This window comes from Arachis duranensis, chromosome 1, assembly GCF_000817695.3.
Source record: "Arachis duranensis cultivar V14167 chromosome 1, aradu.V14167.gnm2.J7QH, whole genome shotgun sequence".
NCBI classification, from domain to species: Eukaryota; Viridiplantae; Streptophyta; class Magnoliopsida; order Fabales; family Fabaceae; genus Arachis; species Arachis duranensis.
Genome location: NC_029772.3, coordinates 43,127,440 through 43,142,041, shown reverse-complemented (window position 1 = coordinate 43,142,041; position 14,602 = coordinate 43,127,440). Strand labels below are relative to the sequence as shown.

Here is a 14,602-nt window from a genome sequence, read left to right as displayed (position 1 = left end):
ACATGTAGAGATCTTCATATAATCATGCTCGTTTAGTGCACAATGAATGAAGTTGATGGCTTTATCATTCATTGCCACTTTCTTCCAATCATCGTCACTATATTCATCTTCTCCTTTCGGTACTTGCTTTGAGACGGAGACTTCTCCTTCTTTAGCGCTTGTTGTCTTTGTTGGAATGTGATTTCCATTCTCAATCACTTTCCAAATTCTCATCTTATTTTTCCAATAAGAGTAATTTGTTCCGCTAAAAAGAGGAGGTCTAGCGGTTGAGTTACCTTCGCTAGTGTTGTTGTTGTTAAAGCTTGTGCTTGCCATGATCTTTTCCCTTAAACGGTTAAGTCTTTCAAAGGGTTAAGCTCTGATGCCACTTGTAGAACCTATGCACAATTACTCAAGAGGGGTGGTGAATTGAGTATTGCAACAACAATGAATCTTTTTTTTGCGAAAGTTAAAGACAATATACAAAAGTGTTATTGTACTAGTATTTTTCCAAGAGCTTAACTCAATTGCTAAGCATTTATAATGAGCTTTTACTTTCCAATAGACACCAACTCAAATAAATTGATCAAGCTTTTCACCAATCGGACTTAAGCTACTCCTTAAGTACTTACGAAGCTATTTTTCGATCACAATTTATTTGCTCAAAGGTAAAAGATAATAATATTGAAGAGATGAGTTTGGAGAGATGCAAACTCTATTTAGAGTGGTTCGGCACAATCCTTGTCCTACGTCCACTTTCTTTCTCAATCGCAGTTGAGAAGTTCCACTATTGCCAAGCTTCAAGGTGCTCGCGCAAAACCTTTTACAATCCGAGTCCTTAGTTTCTAACACCTCACGGTATATGATCACCACTCGTATACTAACCCACTCCACTTAGAGATACCTTCTCTAAGATTTGCCTTGAGTACTTAGTATACCTCTTTGGTATCCTCACCGACTATAGTGTTTATAACTCTTGACTCAATCTTGGAGATCACACTCCAATTTACACGGTGTACAAGAAAACAATTCTCAAAGAATTGTTGAGATGAAATGAATGCTCTTTAGAAGAGTTTGTGATTACAAGTTTAGCACTATTGAACCAATTGATATTGCTCTCACAAATTGTGTATTATATCACTTTAAAAAAGTGTAGAATGAAAGAATATGACAAGATAGTTTTCAAATACTCAAAATTTTGTGAAATAAGGCTTCAATCCATCTATTTATAGATTCCCCAAACCTTAGAAACGTTGGGGAATTAATGGGATGAAGCCTTTATGTCAAAACTAGCCGTTTTTTTATGTTTTTGAATTATTTGCATCGATGCATAACACTTTGCATCGATGCAAATGTGTCTTTGACGCTGAAATTTGAATTTTCAGCTAGGTTGCATCGATGCAAACATCTTTGCATCGATGCAACAAGTCGTTGCATGCTTTGCATCGATGCAAGATGAGTGTGCATCGATGCAAACCTTAAAGAATGGCTTAAAATCACTTCAAAATGCTTAGGATTGATCTCAAACTTGTTGGAGTCAATTCCTATGCTTTTGTACCTTTGAAAAATAAGTTTTTAAACCATTTGGCTAGCATCGAATTGCAAGATGTGCATCAAAACATTTTGTGAGTGTGTGTTGAGAGATTTAGCAATTGGTTCTTAACAAGAAGTTACTTAAGTCCTAAGACACTATACTTGTCTTCAAATGTTGTGGACTTGAGTTTCTTGTTGTTGTTGTGTTGCTTTCAACTCTTCATGCTTGTTCATTCAAGTTGTTTGTTGGTTTGTCTTTTCATGTCGTTTGTTGGTTTGTCATTCATCAAAACCTACGAATACAAACTTCGCATACAAGCAACATGATTTACAGAGGTGGAAGTCCTTAAAAAAAGAAGGACAGGAGTTGAACATGCTTTGTCAAGATCCTTGGAAGCTTCTTTACCTAGGTTGTCGTCTACTCCTTTATTTGAGTGGGTCAAACTCATCTCTATTAGCTTTATTATCCCACTCGAGTATGGCTTGCTTGAAACGGATGGTCAACTTAGGATGCTTTGCGGGATGAAGTGTAAGAGGAGGATGTTTCGTGGTTGGCATTGCAAATCAAGGTTCATTTTGGTTGACACATCAAAGATGAGACATAAAGGTTGGACTAGTGCTTAATTAGGTGGGTCTAGAAGGAGGATTTGGCACTTCATTGAGAACTCATCTTGCTTACCACCCGGATGGATTAGTGATGATCAACTTGAAGATGGTTGTAGAAACAAGATTTGGGATCCGAGAATACTTGAGGAGCAATTTTGGGAGCCCTTAGCTTGTGCAGAACTCCATCAAGGCTTGGAGGCATTAATTTTGAATGATCAGGCATATTGGAAGTCCAATCATTGGTGGATGTTCAAGGATGGATTCAAGCACAAGCCACCTTGATGAGGAGCTCCCCATAAGTCCAACTTAAGGACAATAAACAAAAGTGCTAGGTGGGAGATACCCCACCATGGTAAACTCTTTCCATTCTCTTGTATATATAATCAATGAATGAATTGAGTTGCCATTGTAGGAAGTTTTTCTTATTTTTTATACTCTAAAACATTGTTTTTATTGATAGGTTGTTTGTTAAATTCATGATTTGATTAGAATAGTTGTTGTATTTTGCTTGAAGTGTAAGTTGTGTTTATTTTGTATTTGAAATTTTTCAAAAAACTAAAAGATTTTTGTTAAATTTGAATTTTGGGTGATTTAGAATGTTTATAGGTTAGGAGTGTGTTAAATTATATTTTTATGCTTCTAAAAAAACAAAAGGTCAATCCACGCTTAAGCGTGGGCCATGCTTATGCGTAGATTGCCATATGGGGCCTCCTGGTACAAAAACCAGAGAGTTGTGCATACTTTGTGCCAACTTTGTGCAAAAATCCACGCGTAAGCATGGGCGACTGATGATCGGATAATTTATACGCTTTTTGGCATTATTTTTAGGTAGTTTTTAGTGTGATTTAGTTAGTTTTTAGTATATAATTATTAGTTTTTATGCAAAAATCACATTTCTGGACTTTACTATGAGTTTGTGTGTTTTTCTGTGATTTCAGGTATTTTCTGGCTGAAATTAAGGGACCTGAGCAAAAATCTGATTCAGAGGCTGAAAAAGGACTGCAGATGTTGTTGGATTCTGACCTCCCTGCACTCGAAATGGATTTTCTGGAGCTACAAAAGCTCAATTGGCGCGCTATTAATTGCGTCGGAAAGTAGACATCTTGGGCTTTCCAGCAATATATAATAGTCTATACTTTGCCTGAGTTTTGATAATGCAAACTGGCGTTTAAATGCAAACTGGCGTTTAAATGCAAACTTTCTACCATTTTCTGGCGTTAAACGCCAGAACTGGCATAAAAGCTGGAGTTAAACGCCCAAACTGGCACCAAAGCTGGTGTTTAACTCCAAGAAAAGCCTATGCATGTGAAAGCTTCAATGCTCAGTCCAAGCACACACCAAGTGGGCCTCGGAAGTAGATTTCTGCATCATTTACTTATCTTTGTAAACCCTAGGTTACTAGTCATTATAAATAGGACCTTTTACTATTGTATTTTAATAGAGATATCTTTAGATCATTTTTGAGACTATCTTTGTATCACTATTGATCTCTTGATCATGCTTAGGGGTCTGGCCATTCGGCCATGCCTGGACCTTCATCACTTATGTATTTTCAACGGTGGAGTTTCTACACCTCATAGATTAAGGTGTGGAGCTCTGCTGTTCCTCATGAATTAATGCAATTACTACTGTTTTCTATTCAATTCAAGTTTATTCTTGTTCTAAGATATTCATTCGCACTTCAACATGATGAATGTGATGATCAAGTGACACTCATCACCATTCTCACTTATGAACGCGTGCCTCACAACCACTTCCGTTCTACTTGAAAACAAGCTTGAATGTATATCTCTTGGTCTCCTAGTCCACGATGCATGGTTGCCTCTCCTGACAACAGAGCCTTCCATTCTGTGAGATCAGAGTTTTCGTGGTATAAGCTAGAATCAATTGGCAGCATTCTTGAGATCCGGAAAGTCTAAACTTTGTCTGTGGTATTCCGAGTAGGATCTGGGATGGGATGACTGTGACGAGCTTCAAACACATGACTGTTGGGCGCAGTGACAGTACACAAAAGGATCATTGGATCTTATTCCAACACAAGTGAGAACCGACAGATGATTAGCCCTACGCAACCCTTAGCCGGACCATTTTCACTGGGAGGACATACGGTAGCCATTGACAATGGTGATCCCCCAACATACAGCTTGCCATGGAAAGGAGTATGCATGGCTGGATGAAAGCAGTAGGAAAGCAGTGATTCAAAAGGAACAAAGCATCTCCATATGCTTATCTGAAATTCCTACCAATGAATTACATAAGTATCTCTATCCTATTTTATGTTTTATCTGTCTTTTAATTATCAAAATCCCATAACCATTTGAATATGCCTGACTGAGATTTACAAGATGACCATAGCTTGCTTCAAGCCGACAATCTCCGTGAGATCGACCCTTACTCACGTAAGGTATTACTTGGACGACCCAGTGCACTTGTTGGTCAGCTACGCAGAGTTGTGAAGAAAGTGTGTGAGATCACGATTTCGTGTACCAAGTTTTTGGCACCGTTGCTGGGGATTGTTCGAGTTTAGACAACTGACGGTTCATCTTGTTGCTTAGATTTGGTATTTTTCTTTTTTATTTCTTTTTTCCTTCAGAATTTTTAAGAATAAATTCTAGAGTTTCAGATAATGCTTTTATCATCACAGGAGCTAGTTGATTCCCATCAATTTGGCTGTTGTATGTAGTGTCATGCTGAAGCTTGGTTTGCCATGTTTGATCATTTTAGACTGAAGCTTTAGACTAACATTGCATGCTTCCTGGAGTTCTTATTAAAAATTTTGAGTTTCTTATTTTCTTTTTCAAAATAATTTTCAAAAAAAATTACAAAAAATTTATAAAATCATAACATCAAAAATAATTTGTGTTTCTTGTTTGAGTCTAGTGTCAAATTTCAAGTTTGGTGTCAATTGCATGTTTCTATTTTTCTTGCATTTTTCGAAAATATATGCATTGTGTTCTTCATTGATATTCAAGTTGTTCTTGATGATTTTCTTTGTCTGATCTTTAAATTCTCTTGTTTTGTGTCTTTTGTTGTTTCTCATGTGCATTCTCAAATTGTTAGTGTCTCTAGTATGAAAACTTCTAAGTTTGGTGTCTTGCATGTCTTTCTTTTCTTAAAATTTTTTCAAAAATATGTTCTTGATGTTCATCATGATCTTCATAGTGTTCTTGATGTTCATCTTGACATTCAAAGTGTTCTTGCATGCATTCTTTGTTTTGATCTTAGTTTTCTATGTTTAATTTCATTCTGTTATTTTTCTCTCTCATAATTAAAAATTTAAAAAAATTCAAAATTATGTCTTTTCAAGTCAATAATACAGAGAATTGAAGATTCAGAACATATAGCAGAGGAATCACAGAGAAAAAGCTGGGCGTTCAAAACGCCCAGTAAGAAAGGATTTCTGGCGTTTAAACGCCAGCCAGGGACCTGGCTGGGCATTTAACGCCCAAGGAGGCAGGGAGGCAATTTTGTTTTCAAATCAAATCTTTTTCAATTTTTCAAATTTTAAAACTAATTTTTCAATCATATCTTTTTCATATCCTCTTTTATCAATCGTATCTTTTTCAAAATCAAATCTTTTTCATTTTTCTTTTAATATTTTCGAAAATCCTTACTAACAATTAATGTTGTGATTCAAAAACTTCAAGTTTGTTACTTTCTTGTTAAGAAAGGTTCAATATTTGAATTTTAATCATATCTTTTAATTTCTTGTTAGTCAAGTCATCAATTTTAAAAATAAAATCTTTTTAAATTATTTTTCAATCATATCTTTTTAAATCATATCTTTTTCAAATCATATCTTTTCAAATTCTAATTTCAAAATCTCTCTTTCTAACTTCTTATCTTTCCAAAATTTATTAGTTCTTATCTTTTTCAAAACCAACTAACTACTTTTCTCACTTTTAATTTTCGAAAATCACTAACATCTTTTTCAAAATTCTTTTTAATTAACTAATTGTTTTAAACTCTAATTTTAGTTTATTTAAAAGTTTTCAAAAATTTTCTCTTTTATCTCTTTCTATTTAATCACTAACACTTATCCTCCTTTAATAATTCGGACCCCCTCCCTCTCTATAAGTTCGAATTCTTCTCTCTACCTCATCATTCCATTCTTCTTTTCCTCTGACACATCAAGGAATCTCTATACTGTGACATAGAGGATTCCATACTTTCTTTGTTTTCTTCTCTTTCATATGAGCAGGAACAAGGATAAAGGCATTTTTGTTGAAACTGATCCTAAACTTGAAAGGACTCTGAAGAGGAAGCTAAGAGCAGCTAAAGCACAATACTCTGAAGAGGACCTGACAGAAATTTTCGAAAAGGAAGCAGACAAAACAGCCATGGTCGAACCCAACAACAACAATGCAAGGAAGGTACTTGGTGACTTTACTGCACTTACTCCCAACTTCTATGGGAGAAGAATCTCTATTCCTGCTATTGGAGCAAACAACTTTGAGCTTAAGCCTCAATTAGTTTCTCTGATGCAACATAATTGCAAGTTTCATGGACTTCCATTGGAAGATCATCATCAGTTCTTGGCTGAATTTTTGCAAATCTGTGACACTGTTAAGACCAATGGAGTTGATCCCGAGGTCTACAGACTTATGCTTTTCCCTTTTGCTGTAAGAGACAGAGCTAGTATATGGTTAAACTCACAACCTAGAGATAGTCTGAACTCTTGGGAAAAGCTGGTCAATGCCTTCTTAGCTAAATTATTTCCACCTCAAAAGATGAGTAAGCTTAGAGTGGAAGTTCAAACCTTCAAATAGAAGGAAGGTGAATTCCTCTATGAAACTTGGGAAAGATACAAGTAATTGATCAGAAGGTGTCCTTCTGACATGCTTTTAGAATGGAGCATCATAGGTATCTTCTATGATGGTCTGTCTGAGTTATCCAAGATGTCATTGGACCATTCTGCAGGCAGATCTATTCATCTGAAGAAAACACCTGCAGAAGCCCAGGAACTCATTGAAATGGTTGCAAATAACCACTTCATGTACACTTCTGAAAGAAATCTTGTGAACAATGGGACAACTCAAAAGAAAGGAGTTCTTGAGATTGATACTCTGAATGCCATATTGGCTCAGAACAAAATATTGACTCAGCAAGTCAATATGATTTCTCAGAGTCTGACTGGATTGCAAGCTGCATCCGGCAGTACTAAAGAAGCGTCTTCTGAAGAAGAAGCTTATGATCCTGAGAACCCTGCAATGGAAGAGGTGAATTACATAGGAGAACCCTATGGAAACACCTATAATCCTTCATGGAGAAATCATCCAAATCTCTCATGGAAGGAACAACAGAAGCCTCAACAAGGCTTCAACAACAATAATGGTGGAATAAATAGGTTTAGCAATAGCAAGCCTTTTCCATCATCTTCTCAGCAACAGAGAGAGAATTCTGAGAAGAGTTGTTCTATCTTAGCAACCATAGTCTCTAATCTATCTAAGACCACACTAAGTTTTATGAATGAAACAAGATCCTCCATTAGAAATTTGGAGGCACAAGTGGTTCAGCTGAGTAAAAAGGTTACTAAAACTCCTCCTAGCACTCTCCCAAGCAATACAAAAGAAAATCCCAAGAGAGAGTGTGATGAGCGGATAATTTATACGCTTTTTGGCATTGTTTTTAGGTAGTTTTTAGTATGATCTAGTTACTTTTAGGGATGTTTTCATTAGTTTTTATGCTAAATTCACATTTCTGGACTTTACTATGAATTTGTGTGTTTTTTTATAATTTCAGGTATTTTTTGACTGAAATTGAGGGACCTGAGCAAAACTCTGATAAGAAGGCTGACAAAGGACTGCTGATGTTGTTGGAATCTGACCTCCCTGCACTCAAAATGTATTTTCTAGAGCTACAGAACTCCAAATGGCACGCTCTCAACGGCGTTTGAAAGTAGACATCTAGAACTTTCCAGAAATACATAATAGTCCATACTTTGTTCGAGATTAGACGACGTAAACTGGCGCTCAACGCCAGTTCCATGCTGCATTCTAGAGTCAAACGCCAGAAACACGTCACGAACCAGAGTTGAACGCCCACAACACATTACAACTTGGCGTTCAACTCCAAGATAAGCCTCAGCTCGTGTAACATTCAAGCTCAGCCCAAACATTCACCAAGTGGGCCCCGGAAGTGGATTTATGCATCAATTACTTACTTTTGTAAACCCTAGTAGCTAGTTTAGTATAAATAGAACTTTTTACTAGTGTATTATTCATCTTTGGTCTCAGTTTTATTTTATTATTCATCTTAGGAGACTATTGATCACGTTTGGGGGCTGGCCATTCGGCCATGCCTGAACCTTCATCACTTATGTATTTTCGACGGTGGAGTTTCTACACACCATAGATTAAGGGTGTGGAGCTCTGCTGTACTTCAAGTTTCAATGCAATTACTACTATTTTCTATTCAATTCCGCTTGTTCTTATTCTAAGATATTCGTTGCACTTCAACATGATGAATGTGATGATCTGTGACACTCATCATTATTCTCACCTATGAACGCGTGACTGACAACCACTTCCGTTCTACCTTAGACCGGGCGCATATCTCTTGGATTCCTTAATCAGAATCTTCGTGGTATAAGCTAGAATTGATGGCGGCATTCATGGGAATCTAGAAAGTCTAACCTTGTCTGTGGTATTCTGAGTAGGATTTCAGGATTGAATGACTGTGACGAGCTTCAAACTCGCGATTTGTTGGGCGTGATGACAAACGCAAAAGAATAAAGGGATTCTATTCCGACATGATTGAGAACCAACAGATGATTAGCCGTGCTGTGACAGAGCATTTGGACCATTTTCATTGAGAGGATTGGATGTAGCCATTGACAACAGTGATGCCCTACATACAGCTTGCCATGGAAAGGAGTAAGAAGGATTGAGGGAAGGCAGTAGAAAAGCAGAGATCCAACAGGGACAATTCATCTCCATACACTTATCCGAAATTCTCACCAATGATTTACATAAGCATTTCTATTTTTATTTTTTGTTTTATTTATTATTATTATTTGAAAACTCCATAATCAATTATTATCCTCCTAACTGAGATTTACAAGATGACCACAGCTTGCTTCATACCAACAATCTCCGTGGGATCGACCCTTACTCACGTAAGGTATTACTTGGACGACCCAGTGCACTTGCTGGTTAGTTGTGTGGAGTTGTGACTAAGTGTGATTCACGTTTGAGAGCGCTACCAAGTTATTGGAGCCATTGTTGATGATCACAATTTCGTGCACCAAGTTTTTGGCGCCGTTGCCGGGGATTGTTCGAGTATGGACAACTGACGGTTCATCTTGTTGCTCATATTAGGTAATTTTCTTTTTATTTTCCTTTCAAAAAAAAAGTTTTCAAAAATCTTTCAAAAATTTTTTCTTTATTTTCGTTTTTCAAAAATATAATTTTCGAAAAAATAATAAAAATACAAAAAAATCATAAAATCATAAAAACAAAAAATATTTTGTGTTTCTTGTTTGAGTCTTGAGTCAATTTTTAAGTTTGGTGTCAATTGCATGCTTTAAAAATTTTTCTTGCATTTTTCGAAAATTAATGCATTCATGGTGTTCTTCATGATCTTCAAGTTGTTCTTGACAAGTCTTCTTGTTTGATCTTGATGTTTTCTTGTTTTGTGTTGTATGTTGTTTTCCATATGCATTTTTGCATTCATAGTGTCCATGCATTAAAGAATTCTAAGTTTGGTGCCTTGCATGTTTTCTTTGCATCAAAAATTTTTCAAAAATATGTTCTTAATGTTCATCATGATCTTCAAGGTGTTCTTGGTGTTCATCTTAACATTCATAGTGTTCTTGCATGCATAATTGGTTTTGATCCAAAATTTTCATGTTTTGGGTCATAATTGTGGTTTTCTCTCTCATCATTAAAAATTTAAAAATAAAAAAATCTTTTCCTTATTTCTCTCCAAATTTTCGAAAATTTGAGTTGACTTGGTCAAAAATTTTTAAAATTAGTTATTTCTTACAAGTCAAGTCAAATTTTCCATTTTAAAAAAATCTTATCTTTTTAAAACTTTTTCAAAAATTAAATCTTTTTCATTTTTCTTATTAATTTTCGAAAATTCTTTAAAATGTTTTTCAAAAAAATCTTTTTCTTAATTTTATCTTAATTTTCGAAATTATGTTAACAATTAATATGATTGATTCAAAAATTTGAAGTTTGTTACTTTCTTGTTAAGAGAGGTTCAATCTTTAAATTCTAGAACCATATCTTTTAGTTTCTTGTTAGTTATGTAATTAATTTTAATTTTAAAAAAATTAAATCTTTTTCAATCCTATCTTTTTATCATATCTTCTTATCTTATCTTTTTATCATATCTTTTTCAAAATTTTATCTTTTTCAAAAATTTGATTTCAAAATATCTTATCTAACTTCTTATCTTCTTATCTTTTCAAATTTAGTTTTAATATCTTTTTCAACAAACTATTTGACTTTTTGTTTGTTTCTTATCTTTTTCAAAACCACCTAACTACTTTTCCCTCTTTAATTTTCGAAAATATCTCATCTCTTTTTCAAAAATTCTTTTTAATTGTTTTAAATTTTAATTTTAATTATATCTTATCTTTAATTTTCAAAAATAATTAACTACTTTTTCAAAATTATTTTCGAATTCTCCCTCTCTTCTCTTCTTCTATTTATTTATTTATTTACTAACACTTCTCTTCACCTCTCTTCACCTCCAATCACTGCCTCTATCCTCACCCTTGTGATTGGATTCTCCACTCTTATTCCTTTCTTCTTCTACTAATAATAAGGATCCTCTTTGTCCAGATATAGAGGATTCCTCTTCCTTTTTCTTTTTCTCTTCTCTTTCATATGAGCAGGAATAAGGAAAAAGGCATCTTTGTTGAAGCTGATCCAGAACCTGAAAGGACTCTGAAAAGGAAACTAAGAGAAGCTAAATTACAACAATCCAGAGACAACCTTTCTGAAATTTTCGAACAAGAGAAGGAGATGGCAGCCGAACCCAACAACAATAATGTAAGGAGGATGCTTGGTGATTTCACTAAACCAACGTCCAAGTTTGATGGAAGAAGCATCTCAATTCCTACCATTGGAGCAAATAATTTTGAGCTGAAACCTCAATTAGTTGCTTTGATGCAACAGAACTGCAAGTTTCATGGACTTTCATCAGAAGATCCTTATCAGTTTTTAACTGAGTTCTTGCAGATTTGTGAGACTGTTAAGACAAATAGAGTAGATCCTGAAGTCTACAGGCTCATGCTTTTCCTTTTTGCTGTAAGAGACAAAGCTAGAACATGGTTGGACTCACAACCTAAAGATAGTCTGGACTCCTTGGATAAGCTGGTCACGGCCTTCTTGGATAAATTCTTTCCTCCTCAAAAGCTGAGCAAGCTTAGAGTGGATGTTCAGACCTTCAAGCAAAAAGATGGTGAATCCCTCTATGAAGCTTGGGAAAGATACAAGCAGATGACCAAAAAGTGTCCTTCTGACATGTTTTCAGAATGGACCATATTAGATATATTCTATTATGGTCTGTCTGAGTTCTCTAAAATGTCACTGGACCATTCTGCAGGTGGATCCATTCACCTAAAGAAAACGCCTGTAGAAGCTCAAGAACTTATTGGCATGGTTGCAAATAACCAATTCATGTACACTTCTGAGAGGAATTCTGTGAATAATGGGATGCCTCAGAGGAAGGGAGTTCTTGAAATTGATGCTTTGAATGCCATATTGGCTCAGAACAAAGTGTTGACCCAACAAGTCAACATGATTTCTCAAAGTCTGAATGGATGGCAAAATGCATCCAACAGTACTAAAGAGGCAGCTTCTGAAGAAGCTTATGATCCTGAGAACCTTGTAATAGCAGAGGTAAATTACATGGGTGAACCTTATGGAAACACCTATAATTCATCATGGAGAAATCATCCGAATTTCTCGTGGAAGGATCAACAAAAGCCTCAATAAGGCTTTAATAATGGTGGAAGAAATAGGCTCAGCAATATCAAGCCTTATCCATCATCTTCTCAGCAACAGACAGAGAATTATTAACAAAATACCTCTAACTTAGCAAATATAGTCTCTGATCTGTCTAAGGCCACTTTAAGTTTCATGAGTGAAACAAGGTCCTCCATCAGAAATCTGGAGGCACAAGTGGGCCAGCTGAGTAAGAAAGTCACTGAAACCCCTCTTAGTACTCTCCCAAGCAATACAGAAGAGAATCCAAAGAGAGAGTGCAAGGCCATTGATATAGCCAATATGGCCGAATGCAAGGAGGAGGAGGAGGACGTGAATCCCAATGAGGAAGACCTCATGGGAAGTCTCTCAAGCAAGAAGGAGTTCCCTATTGAGGACCTAAAGGAATTTGAGGCTCATATAGAGACCATAGAGATTCCACTAAATCTCCTTCTGCCATTCATGAGCTCTGAAGACTATTCTTCCTCTGAAGAGGATGAAGATGTAACTGGAGAGCAAGTTACTCAATATTTAGGAGCCATCATGAAGCTGAATGCCAAGTTGTTTGGTAATGAGACTTGGGAAGGTGAACCTCCCTTGCTCATTAGTGAACTAAATACATGGGTTCAGAAAACTTTACCTCAAAAGAGACAAGATCCTGGCAAATTCTTAATACCCTGTACCATAAGCACCATGACCTTTAACAAGGCTCTATGTGACCTGGTGTCAAGCATAAATCTTATGCCACTCTCTATAATGGAGAAGCTAGGGATCATTGAGGTACAGCTTGCCATATTCTCATTACAAATGGCAGACAAGTCAGTAAGACAAGCTTATTCCTGCTGATTTCATAATCTTAGACACTAGGAAGAAAGAGGATGAATGCATCATCCTTGGAAGACCTTTCTTAGCCACAGCAGGAGCTGTGATAGATGTTAACAGAAGAGAATTAGTCCTTCAATTGAATGGGGACTACCTTGTGTTTAAAGCTCAAGGATCTTCCTCTGCAACCATGGAGAGGAAGCATGAAAAGCTTCTCTTAGTACAGAGTCAAACAGAGCCCCCACAATCAAACTCTAAGTTTGGTGTTGGGAGGCCACAACCAAACTCTAAGTTTGGTGTTGAACCCCCATATCCAAACTCTAAGTTTGGTGTTGGGAGTTCACAACATTGACCTGATCACCTTTGTGGCTCCATGAGAGCCATTGTCAAGCTAGTGACATTAATAGAGCGCTTATTGGGAGGCAACCCAATTTTTATTTATCTAATTTTATTTTTTATTTTACTGTTATTTTATGTTTTATTAGGTTCATGATCGTGTGGAGTCACAAAAAAAATACAAAAATTAAAAACAGAATCAAAAATAGCAGAAGAAAAATCACACCCAGGAGGAAGGACTTACTGGCATTTAAACGCCAGTAAGGAGCATCTGGCTGGCGTTCAACGCCAAAACAGAGCATGGATCTGGCGTTGAACGCCAGAAACAAGCAACATCCTGACGTTTGAAAGCCAGGAATGCACCCTGAGGAGAGCTGGCGCTGAACGCCAGAAACAAGCATGGAACTGGTGTTCAATGCCAGAAACATGCTACACATGGGCGCTGAACGCCCAAAATGTGCATCACCTCGGCGTTTAAACGCTAGAATTGTATGCAAATGCATTCTACATGCCTAATTGGTGCAGGGATGTGAATCCTTGACATCTCAGGATCTGTGGACCCCACAGGATCCCCACCTACCTCCACTCACCTTCCCTCCTCATAATCCTATAACACACTTCCCTATATAAACCCCTCCATTCTTCTCCATCTTCACCACTCACATCTATCCACTCTTCCCCACCCAAACCCACCCTACATAGCCGAATACACATCTCTCTCCCTGATGAGCGGATAATTTATACGCTTTTTGGCATTGTTGTTAGGTAGTTCTTAGTATGATCTAGTTACTTTTAGAGATGTTTTCATTAGTTTTTATGCTAAATTCACATTTCTGGACTTTACTATGAGTTTTTATGTTTTTCTATGATTTCAGAAATTTTATGGCTGAAACTGAGAGACCTGAGCAAAACTCTGATAAAAGGCTGACAAAGGACTGCTGATACTATTGGATTCTGACCTCCCTGCACTAGAAATAGATTTTCTGGAGCTACAGAACTCCAAATGGCGCGTTCTCAATGGCGTTGGAAAATAGATATCCAGAGCTTTCCAGAAATATATAATAGTTCATACTTTATTTGTGATTAGATGACGTAAACTGGTGCTCAACGCCAGTTTCATGCTGCATTCTAGAGTCAAACGCCAGAAACACATCACGAACCAGAGTTGAACGCCAAAAACACGTTACAACTTGGCGTTCAACTCCAAGATAAGCCTCAGCTCGTGTAAAGATCAAGCTCAGCCCAAGCACACACCAAGTGGGCCCCGGAAGTGGATTTATGCATCAATTACTTACTTCTGTAAATCCTAGTAGCTAGTTTAGTATAAATAGAACTTTTTACTAGTGTATTAGACGTCTTGGACTATCTAGTTCTTTTGACCATTCGGT

General features: G+C 36.5%; 1 non-coding gene across 1 annotated transcript; it reads right to left on the bottom strand.

Annotated features, from left to right (window-relative positions):
- Positions 1-11,492: 11,492 nt before the first annotated feature.
- Positions 11,493-11,596, bottom strand: LOC127742455 (small nucleolar RNA R71). The gene has a single exon (XR_008003728.1). It is a non-coding gene; the product is annotated as a small nucleolar RNA R71 (small nucleolar RNA).
- Between the last annotated feature and the right edge of the window lie 3,006 nt (positions 11,597-14,602).